This window comes from Camellia sinensis, chromosome 2 (assembly GCF_055761805.1).
Source record: "Camellia sinensis isolate YWXY chromosome 2, ASM5576180v1, whole genome shotgun sequence".
Classification (NCBI taxonomy): domain Eukaryota; kingdom Viridiplantae; phylum Streptophyta; class Magnoliopsida; order Ericales; family Theaceae; genus Camellia; species Camellia sinensis.
The window spans coordinates 43,387,367-43,413,603 of NC_138962.1; the positions used below are offsets into that span (position 1 = coordinate 43,387,367).

At 41.9% G+C, this 26,237-nt stretch overlaps 1 long non-coding RNA gene across 1 annotated transcript; it reads left to right on the forward strand.

Annotated features, from left to right (window-relative positions):
• The first annotated feature begins 772 nt into the window (after positions 1–772).
• LOC145820005 (uncharacterized) lies at positions 773–2,549 on the forward strand. Its single transcript, XR_014360879.1, has 3 exons — positions 773–1,340; positions 1,468–2,034; positions 2,146–2,549. It is a non-coding gene; the product is annotated as an uncharacterized LOC145820005 (long non-coding RNA).
• The last annotated feature ends 23,688 nt before the right edge of the window (positions 2,550–26,237 follow it).

The following is a 26,237-nucleotide window of genomic DNA, read 5'->3' on the forward strand; positions in this document are numbered from 1 at the left end:
GATTCATCCTCCCGGGGCATTCGGGGACGTCTACACTAACATGATCCTTTCTTTATGTTTTCTTCCTTAAATTTTGATAAGTACAGAGTTCAAAAAGGATTGGATCAGTAACTTCTCTCTCGTTTCTCAGATTACAACCTGAAAGCCCTCCCTAAGAAAAATCCCTTGGATGGTCACTACTTAGTAACATACTGATTCTTTCTTTCACACGTGTTTGGCTAGAACAACGATCTAAAACAAGGCCGCCAATCTAGGATAAAAACAAATGCAAATTCACCTAGTTGGTGTGTCTACTATTAAGAAATAAATGGAAGGAAAAAAAAATCCTATGCCAAATGGAAACATTAGAAGTTACTGAATGAAGAGTGCAATAACAAACTACAATAGAGATATGTGAAAGATTTTGAGATGAGGAAAACCTGATTTAAACCGTCTGAAAGAACTTTCTCGAAAACTCCAAATGGTAGGACAACCGAGGTAGGAATCCCAACCCAAGAAAGCACTTTTCCTTTTAGATATCCAATATTACGTGATTTAGCTCCAACCTGTGAAAATCAACATTTTGTAACTTACACAAACTGTTTAGAAAAAAGAGAAAACTCCTCAAATATAAATGAAATTTGACAATACAATCCTAACCACTTCACTAGTGAACTCCTCAGATGATATGGCATATCTGCCACCAAACTGCTTTCTGACCAATTTTATAGAGGGCAAAGGGCCTTGTTTGTCCAAGTTTGTTGAACTTGCACTTGTTAAGCCATCCTCTACCTTGCTGGGGTTAAGCACAAGAAAGAAAGAGAATTAATATTGGTTTCTTGTGTATTTTGGATTTTTAGTGGAGCAATGAATATTTTGATTTGTAGATTATATGAAAATGTATTCACACCTAAAGAAAAGTAAATGAAAAAATGGACTACAATTTTTAGTGGCAGCCAAAGAACTGGTGGCCAAGAAGATGGTCCTGCTTCTTGGGACAATTCTTTCAGGGAGGATAAATATGTAGCAAAGGAGAAGGTTGTAGGTGGGATGGTGGATAATCTTTCAATTGATGTTTCAGATGGCTCCAATGTTGGAGAAAATGTTTTTAGTGAACAAAATTTTTCTAACACGCAACTGGTGGCCAAGAAGATGTGAGTGGCGTTGGTGGTTTGGCATTAAACAATCCTTTATGTGGAAGTGAAACTAAGAGCATGGCCGAGGAGGTTGATCAAGCGCATGGTTCTTTGCATTATGTAATGTCATGGTCTAGTGTGCTGGTGAGTATGGAGAACAACAAAACTTCAGCCAGGCTTCTACATTAAAACATGCAATAAATGATGATTGTGCTGCTTATCACAGTTAGTTCATACTTCTTTACACATATAAGGTTTTTAACTAGTATTGGATTTTATTATTCTTTTCATCATTCTCTTTGATTTAATTTTGTTGGCTGTATCTTCATAGCTAATGATTTTTTTTTTCCAGGGACAATGGATTATGTAGCCTCGCAACATAGTTTTGATTTCAGCATTTCAGATATCAATCTGCTTTTAGGAAATGAAGTTATGAAATCAACTTCAGATTTCAGCATTTCAGATATCAATCTGTTTTTAGGAGATGAAATTATGAAATCAAGTTCAGAAATCTCAGAAACTAATTCTACATGTGAGGATAATGCTGTGCCGGTGTGATGAAAGAAAATGAACCAAATGGCAGTTTTGTTTCAGATGAGTCTATCTATGAAATTGATAAAGTTTTGATGAAGGAAAAAGATTGTGGCCAAGAAGGCCAGTGATTGCAGATATTCTAAGAATGAATTAGTTGAGGTTGAGAAATCTAGCATTTGTATAGATGAACCAGCTGGCTCAGTTGATCTGAGACTAGATGATTTCAAATCTTTAGAAGAGGGGAGTATTACCATGATGTTGGTTGGAGGTCACAGAAGTGAAGAAAGGGTCAGAGAAGAAGTAGAACTGCGTGAAAATGTTTTGAAATCAAATTCAATGATGGAAGATCAGTAATCTTAATTCACTGAATTAGCTGTTAACGAAGGTATTCAGAGCTTCATTAAGAGCTCTAATCATAGATTTTATCTGTATTTTATTATTGAACATATCGACATCTATCATCAATGAATGGTTGGTCTTGTCATTTCCTTTTCAGGCACTGCTGCTGCTGAAGATGCCACCGAGATGTAGATACCAAATTCAGGATCAGTTGAAGTGAAAAACTCACTTACCAAATTGAATTCAATAATTACAAGGAAGAATGAACAAAGTAGTTTGATTCAAGAAACACCCAAGAAGCCAATGACACTTGACATGAAAGAGAATGCACCACCAAGCATCAAGAGAGAGCATTTGGGTAGTACAATTGTGAGATTAACGACAAGGAGGCATGCTCTTGGGTGCCACTCATGAATCTTTTTTTTGAGAATCAACGAGTGAAAAAAAGAATTCCGGAGCCCTGTAATTGGTGTGCAGGCATATCTCATGCAAAAGTAATGCGACTTTTTTGGTGGTTTTGACAAATTTTTATGTTGTAATTACAGATTACTTGTAACAAAATTCCCAAACCCAGGAATTGGGGCCAAAATACCCACTAATCATTAATGATGCCATTTTGGTATTAACAAGACAAGACTAACAAAACAATCTGAAAACCCTTCATACACTGATTTATTTTACAAATGGGTTGGTTTCAACAAAAAATGAAGAAATGTTTACCAGGCAGTGTCGGTAGAGGATTTCTTGACGGCGAGGCGAGACCAAGTGACAACCTTGCTGAAGCTGAGGGGCTCGATTTGGATAGGTGTAACGACGATGCCGATGAGCTGTACAGAGTTACAGAGCTCCTTCTTCCACTGAAATGCTCTCTTTAGAACAAGAAGAGTATGGGAAAAAGGAGTAAGGGAAATCAAAGAGAAAAAGCGAGAAAGAGAAAGATAGACAGAGAGAGACAGACGCTTGAAAAATTATACCTACATAACGGTGGCGAGGCGAAGACGAACGGCGACGCTGACGGTAGGGAGGCGAGGATGGCGGACGACAGCGTTGATGGTAAAGAGGCGAGATGAGTGGCGCGACTGAGAGGGTGGGATCGATTGGGCGGGTTTTTGTGAAATATTATAAGGGTTTGAGTTTGTTTTCCCCTACAACAGTGTTGGTCAGCTATTTGGATTCTGTGCATTTAACAAGCAAAACGACGTTGTTTTGAAATCTACGACTAAATTGCAATAGTCGCTAAAAGATTTTAGTCTCCTTTCCAGTGTTTCACTTTCCCGCCTAAATTTTTGGCGACCAATATTTCAAATTAGTTGTGAAAAATCACTTTTTAGCGACTAAATTACTTTAGTCAGTAAAAGTATAAACTTTTGCATACCAATTTTTTTCCTAGTAGCCAAATGTGATTTTTTTGCGACCAAAAGATTTTTGGTCGGCAAAAGTGGTCAGTAAATGTGTTATTTCTTATAGTGACAACGTTTGTGTTTGATAGCTATCACAGGTATATATATAGATAGGCTTGAACCCATATCCAAGTGTAACTCCTTTATAACTTCCCACCATCGGGGAAGTTGTAACTTCCCATGAAACCACCATAGTTACCCATTACCCATTAAACTGATTAAATATATATATATATATATATAAAACAAACATATGGCTATGGGCCACTTTATGGATATTCTTACATTCTCCCACTTGGCACATATAACATACGTTGTTGACTGTCGAGTAACTAACAAACAGATTATGGCCATCAAATAAAAATACCCAAACCTTAGAGTTATAATACATGAATCATGGCTATTATACTCTATCAATTGAGTATTTCCTTCCATATATTACATTGTATGATACTCTCAATTTTATATGGTGTCATTCTTTATGAATAACTTCTAATAAGTTATTTGTCCCAATGGATTGGATAACATCACAAATGCTTTAGGTGCACAAAATGATGATTTTCACTAATAATAATCAAAATGTCATGACAAAATAAAACAAAACAAAACAACAACTAGAAAAATTATGGAGCTAACCAATCAGTCTCATGCCCTCAACGTCTTTTGAAAACACCTTTACAGAAAGACCTTTGGTCATGAGATCTACAACCATCATATTGGTACTAATATGCTTAATGCTGACTTCTTGCTTCTTAACACGGTCTCGAACAATAAGATACTTTATGTCAATATGCTTGCTTCGGTTGCCACTTTTGTTATTGTTAGAGAAGAAAATCGTAGCTGAATTATCACAGTAAACCTTTGATGGCCTAGAAATTGAATCCACAATTTGAAGCCCTGTGATAAAATTCCTTAACCAGATAGCCTGTGATGTTGCTTCAAAACATGTTATAAACTCTGCTTCCATTGTTGACGATGCAATTATCGTCTCCTTGGTGCTCTTCCATGAAATAGCACTGCATGCTAGTAGATAGACATATCCTAAAGTGGATTTTCTAGAATCTTGACAACTCGCAAAATTCAAGTATGAATATCCAACCATCTCAAGATAGTCAACATGCTTGTAAGTAAGCATGTAGTCCTTGGTTCCCTTTAAGTACCTTATGATTTTATTTGTAGCCTTCCAATGCTCCATTCCTGGATTGATTTGGTATCTGCCAAGCATCCCAATTGCAAATGCAATGTCAGATCATGTACAAACCAGAGCATGCATTAAACTGTCTACAATAGACACATAGGTGTAGCCCGACTTTCCGCGCTCCTTTTGGAAGGCGAATAGCCCTACAGTTCGGACTCCACTTGTGGTTCTGAATTTGATTTCACAAGTGCAATGTTAAATAGTGAAAACACAAAAAGAGTCTAAATCCGACAATTCTTTTTGGAAAATCAATGTTTGAATCAAATGCCAAAAATGGACTGCTTTGCCAGATTACAGAGTCACCACCTAAATATTTTTGAGAAATTTAAAAAACTCGAGACTCGTGCCAAAAGCCATTAGTCCGTCATCATCAAAGTGTCTCGGCTCGGGAACTTAGGTACGAGAGGGAAAGGTCATGAATTGAGCACCTCACTTGCCTGATCAAAGATCGGCCTCTACTAATTATGATGTGATTTTTATTTACATTATATGTTCTTGTTTTGATTTATTAGCTATATTACTATGTGATGCGCACACAAGGTATAGACTAGTTTGGAAGATTTCGGACACTTGATCTCATGTTTTGTTTTGAAATTATTTTGTGAATTTGCCACTTAAAAATGTGGGCTAAAAATGGACATTAATCAAACTATCCCAAGTCAAGCAACTAGCCTTCATCCATAGGCATTCAAACAGTTATATCATTTAAGCAATTAGCCTCATGGTATTCATGGTTTGGACATGGCAGCACAAACATTCGATGCAAGATGCTAAGACATAAAAATGCCCACCTAGTACTCCAAAGCGAGCCAAAACAAACAAAAGAGTTAGAAAAAATGCATGATCCTAACTATGAAATACGACTAGTGCAATACATGCAATATGAAATTATTAGGCTCGGCTACTAATATGGCATACGAATCAATTTGACAACATGCGGTTTAAGCACGTATTCAAAGAATTGTTTAACTGACAATGCAAATTAGAATGGTGTGTCGAGCCTCGGTGCATGCAAGATAAGTGGATGCAAGGCATGAGAGATGCTAAATAAAACATGATGCCCTAAACTAACCAACATAAGCTAGTAAATAAAATGGAGAAATACGTGGGGTTGGAAGACATACACATTATTACAAGTTTGGGCCTTCACGAAGGAGGGTTCGAATCAAAGTCCAAAAGTCCAAATTAAACTAATTATTACAAAACCGAATGAATAAATATGCAAGGCTAACTAACTAGCTAACTATGCTATTACAACAAGGATAACCATGATAAGTAAACTAGCTATTTAAGCTAATTAACTATAACAATTGCAAAGGGGCAACAATAATAATTACAACATTAATGATTAATGACACTAATTACAATAGACAATATTAAATTAACTACAACGACGATCATGATGTAAGCGAGGATGCGCAAGGATTGCATGCATGCACATGCACAATGTTCAAGAATAACTCTGTCTGCCCCATGGCTTGCTCTGCTGCTGAGTTTTGCAAAAATACACTGTTGACCAAACATTAAGGACCGGCTGGCCCTCAATTAAGCCCGGCCAAGTCTAAAGAAGGCTGGCCGTGCCTTAATTTTGTGCAAAACTCAGTTTTGTGTTTTGAAATGAAAACAGTGCAAACATAGTTGTCCAAGCTCTGTTTGTCCCTTCCTTCCTTCTTTGTCATGGAAAAGCCTTGAGAGAAGGTTAGAATTGTTTCCAAAACCATCAATGAGCAAGTTGATTGCTTGATGATTTTAGATACAATTTTGGACAAAAATCAATTAATGCAATGAATATGACCACTCCTTCCTTTTTATCATGGAATGAACTCAAAAAAGGAAAGTAGAGACACTTCAAGGATCATCAAAACCCCATGAATTGGCGTATGACCACTCTTGACTCGATAAACTTGGCATAAGGTCTGGATAAGCCTAAGCAAGATGACTCATTTTCTTTATATGTGTTGGTTGCTTTTAAACCAATTCTTTTAGTCATTTCCATTCTTTAGTCCATTTGTCTGAAGTGATGATTAAGTCCTCTAAAAGGAGAGAAGCGTCAAACATGAAGTAATTCTCAACATGAAAGAGAGATTATGCCATTGGCAATGAATCTCCGTAGAGATTAAGCCATTAAGCGTGAACCTCTAGTTCATGTGTTGAATAACTGTCGACCGATTGAAACGACTCTCAAATGAAAGAAAATAATGGCAAGTTGATTCTTAAAATGAGGTCACTAACATGAAAGTTAGACAAAGAAAGGCTAAGAACAACATAATACAAGCTATGTACAAAGACCAATGCTACAACGAAGAAACTAATCAAAGCTTGAATCAATTAAATAGATTAGGACAGCCCTAAAAAAGTCTCTAATAAGTCAAAACAGTGGCTGAAAATGCAAGAAAAGAACTCAAAAAAAAGAAAAAAAGAAAAAAAGAAAAAAACTAAACAAAAGTAAAGACAAGAAAGCTATATAAGCAAAAACAAGGAGGGGTGGCCAACCCCTCCAATTTCAAGACTTCAAACCATGTTTTTTGGCCTTAGTTCAACTCTAAAAATCAGTTCAAAAATCAAAGGAAAAGAGTGTAGAGGAACCAAGGGTTGAGCTATGAAGATAGGTGCAAGTAAGGATGTCAACCTTACCACCTTTGGTAGCTTATCCAAACCCAAGTTCCAACACGTAAAATGGATACAAAATAACCCAAGAATATAAGAAATAGTTAGAAATGAAGTAAACAAAAGCAAGAACAAGAGTTGCAAGCTTATACCTCTCAAAATGGGATAAGCTTGGGTTGATGATCAAACTCACTCTTGACACACTCTCAAACTTGAATTATGCTTCTCAAGGGTCAACCAAGGTTCTAAGATGATGAGTCAAGGTTGTGTATGGTGTATATAGATGATACAAGGAAGGTAGGTTAATTCAAAGATAGGTTGCAATGGAAGAAGGAGGAAGAATGAGCTGTCTCTATGTGTATAGGCTTTCTCTCAATTGTTCAACCCTCAAAACAGAGGTATATGGTCGTATTTATAGAATTTGAGCAAGAAATATCATAAATATCTTCAAAAATGGACAGTTGGCGGCCTCCTGCCTAGAATAGTGTTTCTCGCTATCAAAGACCGGCTGGCCCTCAATAGTCATGGTCGGCCCTCAACGAATTCCCTTGTTTTCTGTTTCAGCCTCAACACAGGAGGGCACAAGGTGTACAAATGAATTTCTTGGGTATGATCAATGGGAATATGGAAGGTTTGGGGTTGTTTCGAAGCTTAAATAAGGCTCCTTTGTTGAGACCTCAAACCACGCACAACACCACTTTTATCATCGAATGTGCTGAGCAAAGTGCTCGAGCCTTGCGGGCGGTCAAAAATGGGGTGTCCACAATAGGGAATGCTTACCATTTCTTCATTTTCCAAATCATTCTTTGGACATTGACTTAAACTGAATTTGTCACCCTTTAAAATGGGCGTTGCATTAGGAGTGTAATCACTCATCTTGAATTTCTCCAAAACTCTTTCACTGTAGGCTTTATGAGACAGCCCTAATGTCCTTTTGGACCTGTCTTTGTGAATCTCTATGCGAATGACACAAGAAGCTTCACCTATATCCTTTATTTTAAAATTTTGAGAAAGAAATTGTCACAACCCGAACCCGCCCCTATGGGTTAAGGCCATAACCGGCCAGTAATCACGAGATTACCTATGGCCTCAAACCAAATGAGACAAAACTCATCAGAGTAAAGGGGCCAAACGGAAGCAAATTTAAAACTTTGTCCATAGAGCCGTGCTTATATGCACATCATAACATTCCATACATACATATGTTAATAACTCACAACAGAAAGTATAGTAACATAAAGTTCTATACAGACAGGATCATTTAAATCTAAGTCAGCCAAAACAAAGCTATATACAGACATACACCAAAGTCCTCGCCAACATGACAAAATAACATAGAATGACAGAAGGGCGAAGACGTGTCTCGTGCGTGAGACGCAAGGGCTGACACTTCAAAACCTTAGTTGTTCCATACAGACTTCGTTAGGGCTGGGTTTGGACTTCTCTTGGCTCACCTACAAACACATGAATGAGCGTGAGCGAAAGCCCAGTGAACAATATCAAATAAAGAATATACATTGGAATAATATACACCAAATGACCTTGGGCAAAATTTATATTTCTACTAATACATACATACATAGACATATGTAAGTTAAGTAACTGCGGTTCCAAACACATCATACGGCCTTGGGCCCAATTCATTAGTGTCAAACTGTTATTCGTGTCAAATTGGCCTTTGGCCTTTTCAAACTTCCGTATCAAACTGTTATTCGTGTCAAACTGGCCTTTGGCCTTTTCAAACTTCTGTATCAAACTGGCCTTTAGGCCTTTCAAACTTTCATATCAAACTGGTCTTTAGGCCTTTCAAATTTTCATTCATATCAATCTGGCCTCTGGCCCATTCATGCATGTCAAACTTTCATTTGTGTCAAAAAGGCCTTTGGCCCAACCATTTATGTCAATCGGCCTTCGGCCCAATCATTTATTCTTGGCAAAACGGCGTTCGGCCCATTCATTCATGTCAAAACGGCCTTCGGCCCATTCATTCATTCTTATCAGAACGGCCTCTGGCCCATTCATTCATGTCAAAACGACCTTTAGCCCATTCATTCATGTCAAAACGGCCTTCAGCCCATTCATTCATTCTTATCAAAACGGCCTCTAGCCCATTCATTTAGTATAACAACCATTGTCCACCAAACGAATCAATGAACTTATCAAACTTACATAGAAGTAAGCAATTTGGACAACAACGTATTTCAAATATCAGATATTACTCATAGTGATCGGCTCGTAGATTTGCCCTGGAGCTTGACCCTACATATCATATAACACATATGGGTCACAAACGATTCAATCCGTTCTTTAATTCACATATTCCTCTTTAGGCTTCATTCTTATCTCTATAACTCAATTACAATGCTTAATGCATGCCTAAGAGTGCTTGCAAGTGAAAGAGAATGGAAAACGAAACACAGAACGATCACACAAAATTTTCATAAATAGGGTCCCCGCTCGAGCGTGGACTTACCCGCTCGGGCGGACCCATGAGGTCTGCAAAAGTACTGGTCATGCCATTTTTACGCTCGAGCGTGGAACTTGGACGCTCGAGCGGAAGTCCATCTTACATAGATCCCTGCTCGAGCGTGGACTTCCCCGCTCAAGCGGATATCATGTCTACAAAATATTCTGGGAGCTCGCATTTCACGCTCGAGCGGCAGTTTCCCTGCTCGAGCGGACACCATGAATTCTGGGTTTTCCAGAATTTGTTCTTGAGTTCAAACCCGACCTTCCATGTTTTTGGTTCCAAAACATGCAAATACATTATATAACATGAGTATACAAGCAAGATGAGGTCAATTGCTCAAAATCATGGTCCATTTCTTCAAATTAATCAACATTCCTTTGTATAATTAAGGCTCATGCATTCAAACCTCACATAAGCTCCACATCTTTAATATTCAAACATGCATCCTAATTTTGACTTCATTTCTCTTTCAAATGATGCAAATGGTGTTCATTCTCATGGAACTCAACAAAAACATGTTTACATGTATGATTCAACTCACAATCTTTCAAAATTCACATATTACATGCTAGATTATGTAATTTCATAGGAATTCTCTACATGCATGCACATATGGACTTCAAATTCATCAAAACCAACTCATTCCATGTTCTTGATCACTATTTAATCTTTAATTCACAAAATTACAACTCAAACCCATAAATTAAGGGTTGATTACTCACCTAAGAGCTTTAATCTCCCAAACTAAGATCAATTCTTGAGTGTAGCTTCAAACTTCCAAGCCTTCAAGACCAAATTTTGATTCTCCTACACTCTCTCTCTCTAGTTCGGTTCTCTCTTCCTCTAGAGGGCTAAATCAGCCAAAAGATGAAACCAAGAGAGGTATTGAGTGTGTATTGCCCTTTTTATAAAAGTTCCACTAAACCAATTTAATAATAATAAATAATTGGGCACTAATTCATCAATTGAATCTGGTCCGAATCAATTTTTCAATTAAACTTCACCGTAGGCTCTAAAAATTATGCCAATCACAATGGCGCAATCAATTTTGGTTTCTGTGGCCGATAAGGCCTTTAATTTAAATTCCAAAGTAGATAATCAAACAGATATTCCTACGGTGAACAGATAGAAATTCAAAACCACATATATTCACACAATTGGCACACAAAATCATATCAGACACATAATCAAATTCATAGTAAGGACCAATTAGCATAATACGGAACAGAGTTATCACATAAATTGTTAGTATCATGCAACAATCCCAAATCATTAGATACAAGTAAAATGTCATCCACATATTGAACTAGAAAAATGTATTTGCTCCCACTAACCTTAAGGTATATACAGTTGTCCACAACTTTCTCCGTAAAACCATATGAGGTAATAACATTGTGGAACTTTAAATACCGTATGAAGTAATCGGTTCCAGATACCGATTAAACAAATATCACCACAATGAAGTGGCTAACGAGATCTCTTAATCACATATATGTCATGGACCCGCATTAACATGTTGTCCCCCATGACTTGGGACTATCTATGGATGCTGTGACGACCTCGTCACGTATAATATTTTATTTTTGGTTAATTGAGAAGATTTGAGATTTTAATTAGTCGTTATCCTAATTTGATTTGGGATTTATGAGAATTGTGAAATCTGATTCGTATATGATTCTATTAAAGATTTATTTTGGAATTAGAAATTAAGGGTCCAAATGACTTAAGGAAGTGAAATTAAGAAGTTGAATCAATTTAATTTTAATTACGGACCCATTTGGGAGTTTAATTAATATTTAGTTCAGTTTAGTAAAATCAAGATTTGATTAATTGGGTCCAAATTGGAGTTAATTAAGTTATAAGGTTTGAGAAATTATGGTTATTGTGAATTAAATCTATTTTTGAGGTATCCAATTTGAATATGTAATTTATTGACAAAAATTTTAAGTTTGATCAGAAATTGAAGACCTAAACGATTTGGGAAATCAAAATTGATGATGGCAATAAGTTTAATTTAATATTTGGAACCTTTTGGGAGTTTGATTAAAAATCTTATTCAAATTGGTAAAAATTAAATATAATTAATTGGGCCTTAATTGAAGTCAAAATTAGACTAATTAAATTATGTGAGATTTGTGATTAGTTATGATTAATTTAATTATGTGTTAATCAAAATTTGTTAAGATTAAGTGTTGCTTAATTAAATTAATCCTAAACATAAATTGAATCATGAAACAATCTAGTATTGAGGGTGTATTTGGGTGTGGGTGTGCAGCGAAAATCTGTGTATGTGTGTACATTTGAGTGTTGTGTTGGAGGCTTGATTAAGTGTGCACATGTGCAATGTGGTGGCAACAAGAGAGGCATGTGTGTATATATATTGATGAGTCAAGAAGCAAGGCTCATTTTCTTTTGCTTTTTTGCTGGAAGAGTTGAGAGAGAGAGAGAGAGAGAGAACCCCATTATAGGCAGAGAGTGAAGCTCAGAACTTATATGGAATTGAAGAAGACTTGGAAATCATTTCTAATTCTGAAATTTAAGCTTGAGGTGAGCATTCTAAGTCTTAACTTTGTAGAAAAATCCTCTACACATCTTGAATTAAGTGAGTTATAGAATCAATTCCATGGTTCTTGAAAGAAAATGGGTTTGAATGAGAAAATTTAGCTAGGTTCATGGTTATGGAAATAAACTTAGAAATCAATTATTTTTGGTTAGATTTTGTATATCTTGCATGAATTTGAGTTATATTTCTACATGCATGAACAAATTTTGTAAGTTTTAATACTCTAATTGTACATGCATCATAGATTTCTTAGAATTGATTTCATGTTTTGATGAAATAAGAACCAAGCCTTGCACTAAGACACATAGTATTACACCATACCTTGGTTGCTGAGGTACCAAAGGGTTGTTCTTGAAGTTTTTGAGCTGGTTTTGACCCAAGGAAGGTGCTGGAGTGGTCTTCTTGAAGAAGGTCTAAAAAGGTGAGAACTATTCCCTTTATTCTCCATTTTTGCATGGGCTTTTAACCTATCTTGCATCCGTTTTTAAGTTTAGCTATAAACTAAGAAAAGTTCTATTTTTACCTGCTTTTGATCTTTGTTTACGGTCTCTTTGAGGTTTGGGGTTGTTTCCCTCCTCTAAGGCCTTGTTAGGCCTTGTTTAAGGCCATACCTTTTGGCCATTATTTTGAGCTTTGCATGACCTCTCTACCACTGAAACCCAGAGGATTTTCAGTGGTGAAGAGGTGGTTTTGAGGTCCTAAATGGGAGAGGGTTATCCCCTCTCCATGTTGTCTTTGATGCTTGCATAAGTGGCTTGTGTTGTAGCATGTATGCCTAGCTTGATTTAGCTCCATTTCAATGCATATTAGGCTTTGTTTTGCCATGATATAGCACTGTTTTAAGTTGGTTTAGACATGCCTTGTATGCTCCACACACTTGTCTTGTAATCCCATGTTTTGGCCATAACATGCATCATGTTGTAACATGTGTTTTTAGCATGATTTTGGCTTAGCTTTGTGAAGCTTTTATGTATGTTTTGGTGTGCTTGATGTCTAATTTTGGTTGTTTGGGTCATCCATGACATGCTTTGTATAGCTACCATGCAATCTAGCTTGTAGGCTTTGAGTATTGGATTCTCTAGCATGCTCTATTTGCATCATTTCAGTGGTTTGGCATCACTTATAATGATATTTCAGTCCATATAGCATGCTCAAATACTTGCATTTATCACCTTGTAGACAACCCATTTTTGACCGCCCTCAAGACTTGGACGTCACCGCTTGATCACTCGGTGATCATCCATGTTTGTGTTCGTCTTGAGTTCCCGGAGGTCTCGGATACGCGCCTTGCCTCAGGATCTCTCGACTCGACTGTTTTGTGTTTGGTTTTGCACCAAACACTTGTGTTTTGCCTTGGAGGGGCAGGGAATGGCTTGTGGGCCATCCCCACACATCACCGGCCATGGCTTGAGGCCACCGGCTGTGTTTTGCTTCCGCCGGCCAAATGTTTGGCCAGCCGGCACTATGGATGATCGACCGGCCATCTATTTTGGTCAAATTGTATTTTTGACTGGCCGACCATTGTTCATCTGCTTTTTCAGATATTTTTGCGCCAACTGTGATAGCTGGCACCCACTCAGCTCCCCTCCATACACGTGTATGGGGGGATTTCTCTCTTGGATGGCTTGTTTTGGAAGCCTTACAAGAGGGAACTCCTATAAGAGGGAAGCTCCTCTCCCTCCTCTAGGTTAGACAACATTTTCAGAGAGCTTTGAGTTTTAGGGTTTGAGTGTTGTATCCATCCTATTTCTATTTCTCCCTCTCTTTAGTTCTAAGTGTGTGTTTAGTCTTATTTTTGCACTAACACACACACCATCACACCTTACTCTGACCTTGAGGGGCTTGGAGGGTTTGTTCTTGAGCTTTTGGGTTGATTTTGATCAAAAGAAGAGGGCTGCATTTGCTATTCATCAAGGGTTCTTCAAGGGTTCTGCGGGAAGTTTTAGCCGGTCGGCTAAATACAGTGCCGGCCGGTTATTTATTTGTGGCCGATAGACAAAAAGGTAGCCGGTGACCACACCCTTCGGCCGGTGATGTTCCTACTTGGCCGGCGGCATTCCCCAATCTCCAAAGAGCATATCCTTGGACTTTGACAGTCCTAAGAGGAGCATGGCAGTGTCAATAGAGGCAACAGTGCTATGGCAGCAAATTTTCGGGCGAGACGGGTTAAACATACATCATCCACGCATCCCAAGGCAGGGCTGCGGCCACCTTCTTTCTGCAATTAATTTGTTGGTTAATTTGAAGTTTTGTAATTAATTAATTAGTTAGTCGGCTAGTTAATTAGTTAAATCTATATTATTTATTCGGACCCTCCGAACGAGGGCAATTGTATAATAAGTGTGCGTGAGTGTGTGTATGTCTTCCAACCCCACGTCTTTCTTCCCTTTTATTTACCCGCTTATGATGGTAGACTAGGGCATATTTAAATTAGCATACCTTATGCTATGCATGCGTGCATTCATACATCAGTATTGCATGCACCGGGCTCGGCGCATCATTCTAACTGCATTTGTATTTCAATTCCAAATTGAATACGTGACTACTTGTGCATTTTCACATGCCATTTTAGGATTAGCCGAGCCTATCCTAATTGCATTCTGGATGCGTTGCATTAGCCACTTTAACATGAACTAGGATCACGCATGTTTGCTAACTAGTTTATTGTTTTGGCTTGGAGTACTCTGTAAGTCCTTTTGCTTTAGCATACCGCATGCGTGTGAGTGTTGCCATAATTGCATGATTACCATGAGGCTAGCTGCTTATGTGATATAACTGCTTGAATGCCTGTGGATGAAGGTCGAATTGTTTAAATTGGGATAATGCATTAAAACTGTGAGTTTTAAACCCACTCGATAGTGGCAAGACCATTTTTTTCTAAAAGTCCACTTAAGGGTGGCAAAACCTGCATTTTAGCCTACTTGCGAGTAGCAAACCATTTTCAAAACAAACATGCTATGTTTTGTTCCAATTTAGGCGATTTGGTCTATACTTGTTTGCTGTGTGCATAACATAGTAATTCTAGGCTAATAATCGGAATAAGAACACATAACATTTTCAAAATCGGATATCATGGTTAGTAGAGGCCGATCTTCGGATCGGGCGAGAGGGGGTGCTCATAGCTGACCTTCCCCAATCGTACCCAAGGTCCCGAGTCGAGGCAACTTTGGTGATGACGGACACGTGGCCTTTGGCACCGAGTCAGGGCTTCCTAAATTTCCCAAAATAAAATATTTAGGTGGCGACTCTGTATCTGGCAAAGCAGTCCATGTTTGGCACTTCTTTTCTAAAAATCTATTTTTCTCAAAACGATTTGCCGGATTTGGAATCTTTGGTTCAGATTAAGAACCGTGACGATTCGAGAGTCCGAACTGTAGTGAGCCCAAACGAACAGAACGGGACTCATTCTCCCGGGGCATTCGAGGACGTCTACAGTTTCTGGCGACTCCGCTGGGGAGTTAGAGAGCTTGACTCAAACTCGTGATATCCTGTTTTGATTTCATTTATGTGTCTCTTTGCATTGCATGTGCATTGGTGCGCCTAGGACACCGTGTTTGCCATCTGCCATTCCTGAACGGTTTGCCGGAGGCTTGACTTTGTCAAAGCATGCCATAAGGCTGACCGGTTGTGGGCTCTGACAGTATGGGAACACAAACCCCGGTTTTACCGGGGCACCCTTTTCGACCATTCGACCTAGTGCATATCGAAATCCATAGTGACCATTCCAAACTAGGATAGGTTGCTTACCCGATGTTAGGTTGTTCGAAAACTGCTGCATGCATAGTGAAACCCTAGCTCCTGACAAAATAGGACAGAGAAACCTTACCCCCTCCATAGGGGTGTTTTGGCTCTCTTTACTTGCTATGTGTTTTTAGAGTGTATCTATGTAGGGGAACACACATATCAGTTCGCAAGTCTGAGTGTCAGGCCTGCGGGCATCAGTGTTTTTGGGAATCAGCCATCTATGGGTATCAGATTTAGACTTTGGGACAGCAATTTGGAAACGGTGATCAGTGATTAAAGAACAGTGCATTCAGTTTGTGGGCAATTTGCTGTGATACCCAACTGCGTGTTGTGTTTATTTTATGTTGTTACGCTGTCCAATTGCCCGTTTATTTATTTTCTTTATTTATCTTTTTACTAGGTAGTCGAGCACAATTGCTTCTGACCCAGTAGATATTCCCCAAGTACTCTAGATTAGAGGTCGTCGGCTCCATCGATCTGAGGATCTGGTAGACGGACAACCAGTGTACCACTCTCTACCCCCGGTTACTAGACGGAGGGCAGTTAGGCAGAGGATATCAGTTCAGCAGTCAGTACAGAGGACTTTGTCTACCCCACCTGAGTACAGTAGGGATCAGGGTTTTGTTTCTCCCACAGAAAGGGAATATATACCGGTAATACAATCAGATCAGAACAGTATGGCCAATTTAGAGGAGATGGTGCGCCAGCTCCAAGAGAGTATGAAAATGATGCAGCAGGATGCTGTCCGATAGGCAGAGTTCGCCAAGCAGCAGGCCACGGTTATGAATGAACAAGCAGAGTTAATTGTAAGGTTACAGCAGCAAATCGGAGCATCTGCTTCGCAACAAGTTCCTCTCCCGCCAGGAATTCCCACCCCTGGGGAGACAGCTAATGTTCAGAATGATACGGACATTCCCACGGGACCACCTCCACCCCCGATCCTACCCCAAATCCAACCCCAGTTATCCAAAACACCCACCAACCTACCGGACTCTCCTTTTGAGTTCGAGACCGATCCCACAGCATTAAAATTGAGCAAGCTCGAAAAGCTGTTCAAGAGATCCCAGGGAGTCAAGACCATCCCTGACATTGAAGATGGATATACCGACGCAGCTGTGACGCTGCCTGACAGATTTAAAATGCCGCACATTGATCGATTTGATGGGTCCGGGGACCCCATGGTGCACCTGAGATTGTTTTCAGACATCTTAAGGCCAATGGGTCTCAGCAGACTTCAGAAGCTGTCTCTGTTCGGCCGAACCCTGTCGAGTGTGGCGGCCATTTGGTATGCCAAATTAGAAGCTGATGTCAAGAGAAATTGGGACGAGATGGCCGAGGCCTTCATTACACAATACTCATACAATACACAAATCGAGATTACAACTCGTGATCTCGAGACAACGAGGCAAGAGCCTAAAGAGAGCTTCTCAGAATTCGTAACTAGATGGAGGGCCAAGGCTTCGATGATGACCCTAAGACCTACAGACAAAGACTAGATTCGGATGATTGTGCGCAATCTTCAGCCGAAGTTGATGCAAAAGATGATTGTACTCCCCTTCCCTACCTTTTTTGATCTACATGAAATGGGGGTGCAGATTGAGGATGCCTTAAAGCAAGGCTTAATTGATAATGACCGGGAGCAACCCCGACGAACTTTCAAAATCAACACTAATGCAGGCCCGAGCGGTACTACAACTACATGAGCCTCCGAAGTGAGCATGGTCACCACCAACCCCCCTCCAAGAACCATGGCAGCCGCGCCATTGCCGGAAGCCATACCCAAACGGCCAAATACCCACCTAAAAACACAAGAACTTTCGCTCCACTGTATATGCCCTTATCCAAAGCTTTGGGGGTTTTAATCAGAAAAGGGCATTTGAAGCCCCTAGAACCGCGGCCCTTAACAGAAAGACTTCCCCCTACCCACAACCCAGCCAAATATTGCGCCTTTTACCAACAGCACGGTCATGACACCGATCTGTGCTTCCGACTACGTCATGAGATTCAAGATCTCATTGATAATGGGGTGATTCTGCCTCCCGAGAAACCCAATATTACAACAAACCCTCTCCCCACACATAACCAAGCTCCACCGCCTAAAAGGATCAACTTCATCCAAACTAGGGTCGTGCCTTACGATCCTAGCATCTATATCACTCCTTCCCACTTGCCTAGACCAGAGGTACTCCTTTCCGACTGCACCGACTTGTGCATGATGGACATCTCCATGACCCGACCTAAGCCAACGGTGGTGACTATCGAGAACAAGAGAGAGGAGATCCCAAAGGAGGAGAAGGTCGTTGAGTCAGAGTCAGCAGAATCGGGGAGTCGTGTTGAGAAGACATATAGTCCGGGTGACTACATTTCATCAATAAACCAGGATGGGCCAGATGTGGAATTACCAACAGGGGGAGAACTATGTGTGATCCAAGGGGATAATCTGGGACAGGGAACAGATGATTTAAAGGTTGTGGAAGAAGACCTTGCCAATCTCCAGTTTTACAGTGACCAAGATCCAGGGGATGCAGCAGTCAACTGGTTTGATTATGAGGAATCAGCAGAGGCTACTGGGTGGTTAGATGATCAACCAGATGTGTTGGAAGAGTTCCAACCAGGACAGAGTCCGACAGGGGCACGAATATCGGTGATAGTCGAAAGAGTCAGAAAACAGAATACATCGCCGGAGAGCGCCGGTGTTAAGAATTCCGCTCGAGATTAGAGCATTCTGAATGCAGGAATTATTGAGCAGCCAGCTGTGTTGATACGGTCGGAACAAGAAAGATTTGAAGATCCCGCGAGAATTAGAAAGGCAAAGGCCCATGTAGGGACTGAAATTGCTGTGTGCGCAGGAACAGAGAATGCTGCGAGTATAGGGGTGAAAGGTACCGCGAGTACGAGAACAGTCATACCGGAGCCGAACAGGTGTCTGTCGGCTGCTGATGGAATGTGGTGGGAAGATGAGGATCTATGTCTTGCCCACACGGACGAAGATTGGGGGAACAACCAACCCGATGACACCTGGTACCTTGGAGAAGTCGACCACATGACGAGAAGCGGACGGTATTTCAAGCCCCCGCACCTAGACCAGCCAGAGGCGTTTGGGAAAGATAAGGAAGCTGAGAGACAGAAAGAGAAGCAAGTCAAAGAAGAGGCTGTACTGAAGCAGTTGAAGAAGATACAAGCAGACATCTCCATCTGGGGACTGCTTATGGAATCGCGAGTACATCGACAAGCTGTCTTATCAGCCATGGACAAGACCAAGCTTTCTATAGACACCATGCCCGAACAGCTGGTGGGCCTAGTTTTTCCGGGAGGAGCTCCCCCGATGCTGACCTTTTCTGACAAGGAATTGCCACCTGAGGATGCGAACCATAACGAGCCACTCTACATCTCCGTGGAGTGCAGGAATAAATGGATACCCGTGGTGCTTGTCGATACAGCGTCCGCCATCAATGTATGCCCGGCGAGGACTGCCTATGTAATTGGCTTGAAAACTGCGGACTTCATACCAACAGCCCAGGTGATTCGGGCATATGACAACACGAGCCGAGAATTCATGGGAACAGTGAAGATCCAGACCAAGGTTGGGCCAGGGCAGCATGAAATCGACTTTCACATCCTAGAGGTTCCCGCCACTTTCAATCTACTCTTGGGGCAGTCGTGGCTGCATCAAGTCAAGGCGGTTTCTTCTACCTTGCATCAAATGGTGAAATACCCCCATGGAAAGGGAGTAGCCATTGTTTTTGGGAATTCATCGATCCATCCACCGCCGGAAGTATCTACACCAGTTTTGGAAATTGAGCACGACATGGAGGACGTGTTTATGTCAGGTTTCACCCTTGCTGAGGCTCGGGTTGTACAAAACGTCATGGTTGCTAACGAGGGGGTATATGTCAGTGCTCAAGCGCATGAACAAGCTTCAACATATTCCCGGGATGGGATTGGGAAAGAGCGGCCGAAAGGGCGTCGCAGCATTGACCGAGGTGCCACATAACCCATATACCTTTGGCTTGGGTTATCTGCCCACCAAAGAGGATTGGCTAAGGAAAGGAAAGGAAAGGAAATGGCCGGAAGAGCCAGACCGAAACAGATGGGGAAGCCTTTTGACTTAATGCATCGGCCCATTCAGGGTACCCTAAACGGACGCTTCGTCTGGGAGGGGGAGGACTTTCCGTTCTGTGGCTTCCCAGAGCCGTGGCTAAACGCAGAGAGGAAGCGCGTGCCGGGGTTTGAGATTTTCTTTGACCTGCAGTTACCCGGGGATGACATAGCCGAAGAGTAGACGGATCCATTAGCTGAGGCTGAGCAGAGTAAGGAAGTGTAGTCTGAGGACGCTGAATATGAAATGGGGGTAGCGTTGGTATGTCTACTTTCAGATCCTCCGATCGAACAAAAGTGCTTGGGGGATAACTTCTCGGTATGCATGATCGGGAATGGAACGGCTGTGGGCCTATCAGCAACTATTTTGGATGCATCCATCGCACCCTCTTTCGTTTGGCAATACGAAGAGGGATTTTTATCAAGCAGCACCGGGTCAGGTAGTGAGCCGGAATCTGATTCCACCGAGTCTTGTGAGTCGGAATCAGGTTCCAACTCAACTGAGTCTGAGTCCGATATTCCTGGGGGTGATAACCCGGATGCCACAATCCTGTCCAGGTCGTCTTTTTCTTTCTCCTTTGAGTCTGTTGTAACAGAAGAATCAGATGGTTTGGAAGTTCTTAATGAGAATAATGTGGATGTGGTTTCCGAGTACTTTTCTGTACCTTTGATATATTGCTTAAATCAGGACTTTCAAAATTTTGATGAAAACGACGAGGAAGAAATTCCTCCGGTTTTGCAACGATTAATTGATCAAGAGCAGGAAAGATTTGTTAAACCTTTAGTTGATGAAATTACTACTGTGAATATTGGTACTGAGAAGGACCCACGGCTGGTCCAGATTGGGTCCACGTTGTCTTCGGAGGAACGCGAGCGCTTAGTCGTTTTATTAAAAGATTTCAAAGATGTTTTCGCGTGGTCCTACGAAGACATGCTTGGAATCGATCCTGAGATTGTACAGCACCGGATCCCTCTTGACCCCGAGGCCCGACCTGTCAAATAGAAACTCAGAAGGATTCGTCCAGACTGGGCCATCAAAATTAAGGAAGAAGTCACCAAGAAAATCGATGCAGGCTTCCTGCTGGTATCCGAATACCCGACTTGGTTGGCCAACATTGTTCCAGTACCGAAGAAAGATGGCAGGATCCGAGTATGCGTGGACTTCAGGGATTTGAACAGAGCTAGTCCGAAGGACGACTTCCACTTACCACATATTGATGAGTTGGTGGATTTTACGGCAGGGCATGCTTTGCTTTCGTTTATGGATGGCTTCTCAGGTTACAATCAGATAGTGATGGCACCCGAAGACCGGGAGAAGACTGCTTTCACCACCCCATGGGGGACATACTGCTACAGAATGATGCCGTTTAGGTTGAAGAATGCTGGAGCTACATATCAACGGGCCACGACCACGATATTGCATGACATGATCCACAAAGAAGTGGAGGTGTACGTGGACGACATGATTGTCAAGTCCAAGGAAAGAGAAGGCCACTACATCGCCTTGCAAAAGTTCTTTCGAAGGATCAGAGAATTTCGGTTGCGGCTGAATCCTCAGAAGTGTACGTTTGGTGTTACAACGGGAAAAATGCTGGGGTTCCTGATTACACAAAGGGGCATCGAAGTCGACCCTTCCAAAATCAAGGCCATCCTAGAAATGCCACCACCAAGGACTGAAAAGGAGGTGCGAGGCTTTCTGGGTAAAGTGCAATTCATAAGACGGTTTATTTCAAAATTAACCTTGACTTGTGAACCATTTTTTGGTCTCCTGAAGAAAGGAAAGAAATTCCAATGGGACGGCCGATGCCAAGCTGCTTTTGAACAGATCAAGGAATACTTACAGAACCCGCCTGTGTTGTCACCACCAAAGCCGGGGAGACCGTTGATATTTTATCTTTCGGTAACCGAGACCACAATGGGCTGCATGCTCGCGCAAGAATTAGAGGACAAAGTGGAAAGAGCCATCTACTATCTGAGCAAGAAGATGCTAGAGTATGAGACTCGCTACACACCGTTGGAGAAGGCTTGCTTAGCTTTGGTATGGGCTACCAGGAAGCTGCGGCACTACCTGTTAGCTCACTCCGTAATGTTGGTTTCACGACTCGATCCTATCAAATATCTTTTCGAGAAACCGGCACTTATGGGTAGGCTAGCTCGTTGGTTGTTGTTGCTTTCTGAATTCGATCTGAAATATGTGACACGTAAGTCAGTCAAGGGAAGAGCAGTGGAAGAGTTCTTAGCCGACCATCCAGTGGAAGGGGGTGAAGCAGTTGAGTACTCGTTCCCAGATGAGGCCATTTTTCATATCGACGACGAGTTTTGGACGATGTATTTTGACGGAGCGTCCAACCAGTACGGGTATGGAATAGGAGTGCTGCAGATAGCACCCGACAATTCCCGTATCCCTCTAGCATTCAAACTCCGATTCAAAGTCTCGAACAACGAAGCAGAATATGAGGCATGCATTGCCGATCTAGAAGCAGCCCTGGAACTAGGGGCAAAACGGTTGGACGTCATCGGGGACTCGAACCTTGTTGTATCCCAAGCAAAGGGGGATTGGAAAGTCAAAGAGGAAAAGATGATAATGTACCACCAGACCTTGGACCTGTTAATTCCTCGGTTTGAGAAGCTAAACTTCACTCACCTACTAAGAGAGAACAACAGGTTCGCAGATTCATTAGCAATTCTATCTTCTATGATAGACATCCCGTCCGGAGTCCGGATGCGTCCAGTCATCATTGACTAGAAATTCGTGCCAGCATACGAGTCGATCGCCGCCATAGATGAGGTTCAAGACGAAAACCCCTAGTATTACGACATTTGGAATTTCTTGGAGAAGGAAGCATACCCGCCAGGGGTAAATGCCAAGGATAAAAGGACAATCAGAAGAATGGCCGTTCAGTTCATCATCTGCGGAGGTAAATTGTACAAGAGAGGTCATCTGGGAATGCATAAGCTATGCGTTGAAGTTGAAGAATCAAAACGCCTGATGGAGGCCATCCATGGAGGAGAATGTAGAGCACATATGAATGGGGTAATGCTAGCGCGGAAGATCCTCAGACAGGGTTACTACTGGTCCACCATGGAGGAGGATTGTATCGGCTTTGTTCAGCGATGCCACAAATGCCAGATCCATACGAATCGCATGAACATTCTGCCGTCGAAGCTGTACAATATGACTTCGCCATGGCCATTTTCAGTTTGGGGAATCGACGTGATCGAGGTTGTCACTTCGAAGGGATTGAATGGGCATGAGTTCATCCTGGTCGCGATAGATTATTTCACGAAGTGGGTCGAGGCCCAATCATATGCGGTGTTGAAGGCGTCGCACGTTGCAAAATTTATCAGAGACAACATCATCTGCCGCTACGGGGTCCCAAATGAGATTATTTTAGATAACGGTTCCCACTTTAAGAAGGAAGTGATTGACTTGTTGGAGAAATACAACGTGGCTTTCCATAAGTCGTTTCCATACCGGCCGCAGACCAACGGAGCGGTCGAGGCCGCCAATAAGAATATCAAACACATACTACAGAAGATGGTGGAAACCTACCGGGATTGGCCAGATAAGCTGCCGCTTGCTCTGTGGGGCTACAGGACTTCAATTAGAACTTCTACCGGAGCGACTCCGTATTCATTGGTTTATGGGATGGAGGCCGTTCTACCTATCGAAGTTGAGGTTCCGTCGTTGCGAGTATTGGCTGAGTGTCAAATAGTCGAAGCAGATTGGCAGTAGAGCAGGTTTAAGGAACTCATGCTCTTTGATGAGAGAAGGCTGAAAGCACTGTACCATGTTCAAGGTTATCAGTGCAGAATTGCCGGGCTTTCAACAAGAAAGTCAAGTCCAGGAATCTAAAGGAAGGAGATTTGGTGCTCAAGGACAACCGAGCTCCCATCCACGACCCAAGGGACAAGTTCAGACCCAATTGGACTGGTCCCTACATCATCAAAGCTATCTGGTCAGGTGGAGCTGTGGTTCTGATGGATATAGATGGCCTAGAGTTCTCCCAACCGATCAACATGGACAAGTTGAAGAAATATTATCCCTGAGAGGCTCGCTAGGCCGAAAACCCGAAAGGGCGACCTAGGCAAAAGTTAGAGCATAGAAAATTGGAAAATATAAAAATAGAGCTCGCAAGGTTGAAAACCCGCAAAGGGCGGCCTTGGCAAAAATTAGAGCGTAAAAGGAGAGTGAAAATACTCGAGTGAACCTAAGCCTGAACTACGTAAGGCTTGATTCCCATCTTTGAGATATGTAGGTAGCTTCATCCTGAAGTTCAGCCATAAACTTTTCCCCGATCAGCTTTGTCCATTTGATCATCTCGGTCATCTTTGTCTATTCAACATTCAAGAGTCCGGTTATGATCTCCGGTACAGTGTTTTTCAGACTGGGGGCAACTTTCCGTTGCCATGCAGTGCTGCAGTGCTATTCAGACTAGGGGCAACTTTCCAGTTGTAGGGATCCGGGGTTGTGCATCTCAGTGACAGATTTCAGGCGTGTCCAATTCTGATCCATATCGAAAATAGTTTTGAAAAGTTTTGATAAAAGTTGACTTTGTTCAAATTAATCTTTTTACAACTAAGACCATCTCTAGACCAAAACGGAAAATTTTCAGTACCATAACCTTCAAATTTCATTGATTTCAGTACAAAGTCCTTCTGCTCTTGCATATAAATTAAAGTTGCTGTTTATTACATTCATAAGGAAAACTTGAAAGTACTAATAAAGCAATAAATCCGGGGCACAGCCAAGTCAGGTGTTCCTACGCCCCCTCCCAGAGCTGGTCGAAACCCTCGGTGCCAAGCTGGGCCCAATTTGTGCCTCCTCATTAAGCCAATCTATACACTCATCAGACAAAGTATAACTGAAAGTAGGAGCAGGGGCCAGGAGTTCCCTAGTCCTCCACGCTGTGGCCTGCCGAGCAAGTTGCGCACCTCAAAACGGAAAGACAGCTGGGTATTCTATCCCCTCTGCGGGGCAAATCTGGTTGTGGCCGAACTGGCACAGGAACCAGAACGGGAAATAGAATACGCAATGGGTCAAGCCAATCAACTGAATCCCAATCTGTCGGGACATGCTGTAGCCCATTGCCGGCAGATTGAGCCAAGGGCACCGCCAAGCAATGCGGTCTGCGGACAGGCTACACATCCAATCAAACCACCATCCCTCGTCAAGGGTGTTGACCAGACGTTGCCTGAAGAAGTAACCGCGAGCTGAGTATGCTGGGCAAGAGTCCACAACCTGCAACTTATCCATCAACCACACCTGGGAAGGGATGAAAAATGAGAGATTAAAGAATAGAGAGATGTACGATGAGAGAAAAGTGAGAAAAGGGTTTGGCGAGAAAATGAGCTTGAGGGTCGAGTGATGTGAGCAATACATATGTAAGATTGGGTGGGAAACATGACCTGCAGCAGTAGTGGACTCCCCGCAAATCTGGTCGTCTCTCGATGATAAAAGGTGTCTAAGCCCATCAACGTCTCTGCCAGAGTCATGGCAATACAGCTCTTGCCCTCCTTTAAGCCTAGGGCAACCTCGATCAATTGGACGCTAGATCCCCCGGAGCCTGAGGAAAACAGAAAATGAGATAGCATGCACAAACAGAGGGCATGTCGCCGGAAGCCTTGCCAATGATGGTCGTCGCGGTCACCAGTATCCAAAAACCGATGAATCAAACTCGGAATATCTAGCATTCCGTTACAAATCAGAGATCGAACGTCATACATAGTGAGTCCACACAGTCGCCCTAAGCTCTGAACATGACCAAAGTTAAGCTGGGGTAAGATCTCCTCGTCACGCTCGGATTCCATTAAAGCTTGAAAATCTTCGAAGGTAGGGCATACCTCTTGCCCGCTAAAGCTAAAGACATGAGTCACCGGGTTCCAAAACCTTGCTATGACATGAAGAAACGAAAAGTGCAGTGGAGAGCGACTCAGAGTGAATAGTGCATTTATGCCGACACCCCGGAAATTCAGCTTTTCCGAGCCATCCAAGTTGTTAATCCAGGACGAGAGATTCTGGGCAAGAAATCCCTCTATTTCGAGCAAATCAGTGTTGAATTGAGTAGAACTACGAAGCTGAGGCCTTTTGTAGAGGATAAGATTGAGTGGAGGACAGGTGTTAACATTCTGGTGATTCTTTCATCCACGGCCGGCCGGCCAAATATAG